Source organism: Oryx dammah, unplaced genomic scaffold (genome assembly GCF_014754425.2).
Source record: "Oryx dammah isolate SB20612 unplaced genomic scaffold, SCBI_Odam_1.1 HiC_scaffold_10, whole genome shotgun sequence".
NCBI lineage: Eukaryota > Metazoa > Chordata > Mammalia > Artiodactyla > Bovidae > Oryx > Oryx dammah.
The window spans coordinates 29,700,817-29,708,236 of record NW_024070194.1 but is presented as its reverse complement, the minus strand read 5'-3'; the positions used below and the strand labels follow the sequence as shown (position 1 = coordinate 29,708,236).

General features: G+C 40.0%; 1 pseudogene; it reads right to left on the bottom strand.

Moving 5' to 3' along the window:
* Window positions 1–6,190: 6,190 nt before the first annotated feature.
* On the bottom strand, window positions 6,191–6,554 carry LOC120868858 (annotated as a pseudogene).
* Between the last annotated feature and the right edge of the window lie 866 nt (window positions 6,555–7,420).

Genomic DNA, 7,420 nt, shown 5'->3' with positions numbered 1-7,420 from the left:
CACCTGACCTACCCTGGGACCCTCCCCTGGGTGCACACTCACCCCTCAGCCAGGATGGATCTCGAAGTGAAGGCTTCTGGGAGGAGCAAGACTCACTATGGCCTGGCATTATCTCGAGTTCTGACTCACAAGAAGCCTTCCTGTGCATGCGTGGTGTCTCCCTTGTTCCACAAGAGTGGGGGGCAGAGATCCCCGAATCCTTTACTCATACAGGCTTTTGCCCCCTCTTTGTCCTTGCCATGACTATCACCTTAAGGTGTTTACAAGAGACAAACACTGGCTATTTACTCAGTTGTTACTTCCATTTCAGAGGGCAAACAGGAGGCTGATTGTAAATACCTAGACTGAAGCGCATCTATCTCTTCTCTCAGAAATGCTTACACAGTTGTAAGCATCCAGCCTGAAGCCCACTTTTTTGTGTCACATGAAATGCCAACAGGAGGCCATTTATAAATGTCTATATCCAGTTATAAATGGAGCCCATCTATCTCCTACATCAATAATATACTAAAATCAACATACTATGAGACTTGGGGTCTGCTGAGGGTCAGATTCATTGCCATCTTGGTCCTAGTGACGGAAAATATTAGGTAGTCAGCGTAGGGTCAAAAGAAAACAAGACCTTGGTTTCTTCTTCTAAAAATCTAATTCCAATCTTTACTTATTTTTCACATGAGCATTTCACTCCAGTAATCTATAACCATACTGGCTGTTCCAGTTTCTTGACATTCAAAGAGAATGCCTCCATTCCCTCTTGACCTGAAGACTATAAATCACCCAAACCAATGACAGGACAATCAGAAACTGATCAAGGTAAAAAAACACCAGGTGGTCCATTAACTTTAGAACAGACTCTGATCCTTAGACAATGGCCTGAAGTCAGAGAAAAAGTCAGGGGATGGAGGCTCAACGTCATAAGAAAATTCAAGAACTGGGAGATCAAAAAGAGGGCCATAAAAATTGACACTGTAAATGACAGTGAAGAGGAGTGAGGCTAATGCTGGGGAGGCAGGTACATTTTTTAAACTGACTGGCAAGAGCTTGGATACATCAGGACCCTAATTCAGTTCAGTCACTCAGTCGTGTCTGACTCTTTGTGACCCCATGGACTGCACCACGCCAGGCCTCCCCGTCCATCACCAACTCCTGGAGCCTGCTCAAACTAATGTCCATCGAGTTGGTGATGCCATCCAACCATCTCATCCTCTGTCATCACCTTCTCCTCCTGCCTTCAGAAGGAGAATGAAGGCACTGGGGATGCCTTCAGTCTTTCCCAGCATCAGGGTCTTTTCCAGTGAATCAGTTCTTCGCATTAGGTGGCCAAAGTACTGGAGCTTCAGCTTCAGCATCAGTCCTTCCAATGAATATTCAGGACTGATTTCCTTTAGGATTGACTGGTTGGATATCCTTGCAGTCCAAGGGACTCTCAAGAGTCTTCTCCAACACCACAGTTCAAAAGCATCAATTCTTCGGCACTCAGCTTTCTTTATAGTCCAACTCTCACATCCATACATGACTACTGGAAAAACCGTAGCTTTGACTAGCTGGACCTTTGTCGGCAAAGTAATGTCTCTGCTTTTTAATATGCTGTCTAGGTTGCTCATAGCTTTTCTTCCAAGGAGCAAGCATCTTTTAATTTCATGACTGCAGTCACCATCTACAGTGATTTTGGAGCCCCCCAAATAAAGTCTGTCACTGTTTCCATTGTTTCTCCATCTATTTGCCATGAAGTGTTGGGACCACATGCCATAATTTTAGTTTTATGAATGTTGAGTTTTAAGCCAGCTTTTTCACTCTCCTCTTTCACTTTCATCAACAGGCTCTTTAGTTCACTTTCTGCCATAAGGGTGGTGTCATCTGCATATCTGAGGTTATTGATATTTCTCCTGGCAATCTTGATTCCAGCTTGTGCTTCATCCAGCCTAGCGTTTCTCATGATGTACCCTGCATATAAGTTAAATAAGCAGGGTGACAATATACAGTATTGATGTATTCCTTTCCTGATTTGGAACCAGACTTTAATAAGAACAAAGCAACCAAGGGATGCTTAACTTTGTAGTTTGGATGAAATGAGATTTTGCTATAGCTGGATGGGATCCCTGTTGGATTACCAGAGCCTGTTTCATGACAGATTAGTAGGTAATCAGCTGATAAAACTTCAATTAAAAAAATGGGAGGATAAAACGGATGGCAAATAATCAAATGCAGATGAGAATCCTCTTGATTCTTTTGACTAACTTAGTGCCAATGGGAGGAATGGCTAAAACAAAGTTTGGCGTAACTGTTTCTCCTCGAAAGGACATTTAGCCTCATTGTAACAGGTTAACGTATAAATGCTATGGCTATTAAATAAACAGTAAGCTGACTCTAATGTTCATAATTCTAAAAAGGTGTAAAATCCTCACTGCAGGCTTCTTGCTACATGAATAAATAAAGAAAGAACATGGAGCCTCCATTTTCATGTAATTAACAAATAATCCATAGATTGCTTACATATTGGTACATATGACTTGTACTTCATGTATAATGAATTGCTAGAATAAATCTGTTGTGATTTCATTTGCAAAAATAAACAAATATGAAGCAAACAATGGGAATTTCAATCAAATGAGATATTTGAAGGGGACGGTAAATCAATAAATGCACTGTTAACAATTATGACCAACACCTTGAATTTTCAAACGTTGGTCATTACTGATCTTACAGTCAAAACACAATGATGATTTTCCATCTCATTGCCATTTTCCATTCCATGTAAGAATACTGATGACATTCATTCTGTTGTTAGTTTTATAAGGCTTTTCTTCAAAATCTTCATAAATTTGTAGTGGGCTTGGATTTATTAACATGGTAGAATTGGTTGTGTTATCCTAATGAGTTTTGATGAGTGATTTTGGGGATTAATTTTTTTTTTAATATATAGGGTAACTGTTAGTAGTTTTGGTAATGCAACAGCTATTGCTACTAAGCAGGATGCTGAGGTTTGAGTTAAAAATTGTCTTAGGCATACCTCCTTTCTGTAATGATGGAAATACAGATTAAAATCACAATGCAATATTTGTTCACATTCACTAAATGATTATAATCAAGATCAAAATATTAACAGCATTGTAGGAAACTGGAAACCTTACACTTTGCTTGTGGATATGGAAAATAGTACAGACTGTATGTACAATAGGGCAGCATTTCCTCAGAAAGATAAAAATATACTTACTGTTTACTTCACCAACTCCATTCTTGGATATATACATCAATGAACTAAAAACATGTTCAAACAACAACCGGTACACAAACATTCATAGCAACATTATTCACAACAGCGCAAAGGTAGAACCCATTCAACTATCCACCAGTGGACAAATTAATATGCAAAATAGGGTACATGCAAAAAGCTTCAATAATATTCTACCACACAAAAAATACAATGAAATGGTACAGCCACTGTGCAAGACATTAATTTCCTCAAAAATTAATAAATGGAATTAACATACAATATGTCAATTCCAATTCAGGTTATGTACCCAAAAGATTTGAAAAAACATGCTGAAAAAAACAAACATATTTCTACACTCGTATTCACAACAGCATTATTCACACTGGCCAACAAACAGAAGGAATCCAAGTGTCCATGGACAGACAATTCCATAAACAAACTGTGGTATACACAGTGGAATATGATTCAGCCTTTAAAAGTAGGTAATTCTGACAATGTGGATGAACCCTATAGTCATTATGCTAAGTGAAACAAACCAGACCAAAACAGGACAAACATTCTGTGATTCCGCTAGTATGAGATAGTGAAATCAACTCAAAGCAAGTCACATTCAAAGACAGAACAGGGGTTGAAAAGAGCTGATGTTTCATGGACACAGTTTCTCTTGGGGAAACTGACTTCCCATGACATCTCTAAAACCTGTTACATAAATAACTGGAAACCATATGCAATCAAATAAAAGTAGAAAGAAATTTTACAATTTACACCAAATTCACTCAAACTTCTCAACAGACAAAATGCGAAGCTGTATCTACAGTACCTGTTTTGCTTATGAATTTTAACAAAAAAACTAAAGTCTATCCAAAAAAGGATATAAAATTTATAACATGACCTTTAAAAAATTAAAAATTTAAACTCGTAAAAGACCTTATTCAGAAAACCTAAACACAAGCCACACAGAGAAATACATTTACAAAATACATATCTGATAAACACTTGTACTCAAACAATACCAAAAAATCAGAAACAAACAACCTCATTAAAGATGTATAAGTGTGAACACCCAGCCAAAGAAAACATAGATAGTAAATACATACCAAAAATACTAAAAATCATGTTTCATTAGGAAATTACAAATTAAAACTACAGTGAAGTACCACTGCACATCTATTAGAACCAGTAAACTCAAAAAAAGAAAAGAAAAAAAAAACCCCAGGGGCTTCCTTGGTGGCTCAGTGGTAAAGAATCCACGTGACAACCCAAGAGACTCAAGCTCAACCCCTTATCAGGAATATCCCACACGCCACGGAGCAACTTAGCTGTTTTTCCCCAAAGCTAAACAAGGTTCACCTGAGGATTGAACACTGCATGCCTAGTATTTAGAAAACAGCTTTGAAAAAGTGTCCAAACAAAAACTATCATGCAGTCACACACAGCAGCTCTACTTGCAGGAGCTACGAGCTTTCAAATATCAGGATGTCTTCCATAGATGACTGTGTAAGCAAATGGATACATCCAAAGTGAGGGGGAGCAAATGCTACCCCAAAATACACCTTTTCAGGGTGAGAATTATTTGGAGCTAAGCTTTTTTTAAGAGGACACATGATCATCTTTGAAACCCAAGTCAAGATGGCTCTTCAGTGAGTCACATTTACAAGAGAAATCTCCACCTCAAAGGAAGTCTCTATACCAGATAGAAGGAAGACAGTCTTGAGAAACTATTGATAGGAGAGGCTAAGATATAAATCTGCACAACAACCACACTCTTTCTTTCTTGTTTTTATTTTTTTAATATTTATTTTCTTGTTTATGTGGCTGCACCGGGTTGACCTTCCTTGAGGCAAGCCAGATATTTAGCTGTGGCATGCAAACTCTTGGCTGTGGCATGTGAGATCTAGTTTCCCAGACTAAACCTGGGCCCCCTTCTTTGGGAGTGCAGGGTCTTAGCCACTGGACCACCAGGGAAGTCCCTGTTTTGTTTTTAGATGAAGATGGTGTCTAAGGTGATATCCTGGGCCATTTCAAGCACTGACTCAATTTCCTGGATTTCTCCAAAGCACACACAAGGTACACGTTACTAAACTGGTCTGCACAAATGAAGGTAGCTCATACTACCACACTGTATGCTTACAATGATTTAAATGGTAAATGGCATGTTATCTTTTTTAATTACAATGGGAAAAAAAAGAATATAGTATTGATACATGTTATAACATGAATAAACATTATAAATATCTTTAGTGGAAAAAAATCCATACAGAAAAGGCACCCAGATCAAATACTCACCTTGACTGCTTTAAATCCACAAGGTTGTCCAAATGACTGAAATTTTCAGTAACACGCCAAACAAAAATTAGATGAGGATGGGAAAAAAGATACATTCATACGCTTGGACAATGCTGAAAGTAGAAGTAGGCCTGTGGATTACATTATAATGTGGAGACCATGTGATTTCCTGATTTCAGGGGTCATGTGCTGGTTCCACAGAAGAATGTGCCCATTTTGGATAAAACACATACAGTATTTTAGGTGATGTGGCAAATGTACTTTTTACCATTATTAGGAGTTTTCTGTACATTTTAAATTCAGTCAGTTCAGTAGCTCAGTCATGTCAGACTCTTTGTGACCCCATGAACTGCAGCACACCAGGCCTCCCTGTCCATCACCAACTCCCAGAGTTTATTCAAACTCACATCTGTTAAGTCAGTGATGCCATCCAACCATCTCATCCTCTGTCATCCCTTTCTCCTCCTGCCTTCAATTTTTCCCAGCATCAGGGTCTTTTCAAATCAGTCGGTTCTTCGCATCAGGTGCCCAAAGTATTGGAGCTTCAGCTTTAGCATCAGTCCTTCCAATGAATATTCAGGACTGATTTCCTTTAGGATTGACTGGCTGGATCTCCTTGCAGTCCAAGGGACTCTCAAGAGTCTCCTCCAACATCACAGTTCAAAAGCATCAATTCTCCAGCACTCAGCATTTTTTTTTTTTTCTGTTGGATAAATTAACCCATTTATTACAGGCTAGCAACGTTATCGACGATGGCGCTTCTACTGGTCCTTCAGTTCCTTCAGTCTTCTGATGGCAGACTTGACTGCGACAGCAGAGGTGGTGTTGTAGGTCCAGGCACCACCAGCTACTGTTTTCATGCAGGAACCACAATGCCAAATGCCCACAGCTCTTCTCTTCCTCTTGTTTTGCCACAGAAGGAGTAAGTATACTTGGCGTGCTGGCTGATTTCAATTTTCTTCACCATTTTTCTGAGGGAGGCACCATAACGGGTCCCGTACTTGCCCACGATTCCAGCCTTCTTGGTGCGTTTCACCATGTTAACGCAACCCAGATTCGAGCCCAAGAGCTCAGCTTTCTTTACAGTCCAACTCTCACAGTCATACATGACTACTGGAAAAACCACAGCTTTGACTAGACAGACCTTTGTTGGTAAAGTAATGTCTCTGCTTTTTAATATGCTGTCTAGGTTAGCCATAACTTTTCTTCCAAGGAGCATCTTTTAATATCATGGCTGCAGTCACCATCTGCAGTGATTTTGGAGCCCCCGAAAATAAAGTCTCTCAGTTTCCCCATCTATTTGTCATGAAGTGATAGGACCAGATGGCATGATCTTAGTTTTTTGAATGTTAAGTTTTAAGCCAACTTTTTCACTCTCCTCTTTCACTTTCATCAAGAAGCTCTTTAGTTAGTTCTCTTCACTTTCTGCCATAATGGTGGTGTCATCTGAGTATCTGAGGTTATTGATATTTCTCCTGGCAATCTTGATTCCAGCTTGTGCTTCATCCATCCCAGCATTTCACATGATGTACTCTGCATATAAGTTAAATAAGTAGGGTGACAATATACAGCCTTGACGTATTCCTTTCTCAAGTTGGAAGCAGTCTGTTGTTCCATGTCCAGTTCTAACTGTTGCTTCTTGACCTACATGCAGATTTCTCAGGAGGCAATGCTGAGCAAATCCTGCCACACTAAGGCCACGTCCACGTGGAGCTGCAGATTCCTTGCTCTCCAGTTCCAGGGCATCTGCAGTCTGGAGTCCCCTCTCCTGCAAAGACCAGGGAGGAAGTGGCGCCCCTGTAAAGCCACTAGCGATGCCCTGGTGCCCGAACTTCCTCTGCATGGAGACCACACCAAGCCGGACTCACTGAGACCAGTGCAGCCGAGAGGACTGCCTGGGAGACCTGACTTGGGCCTGGG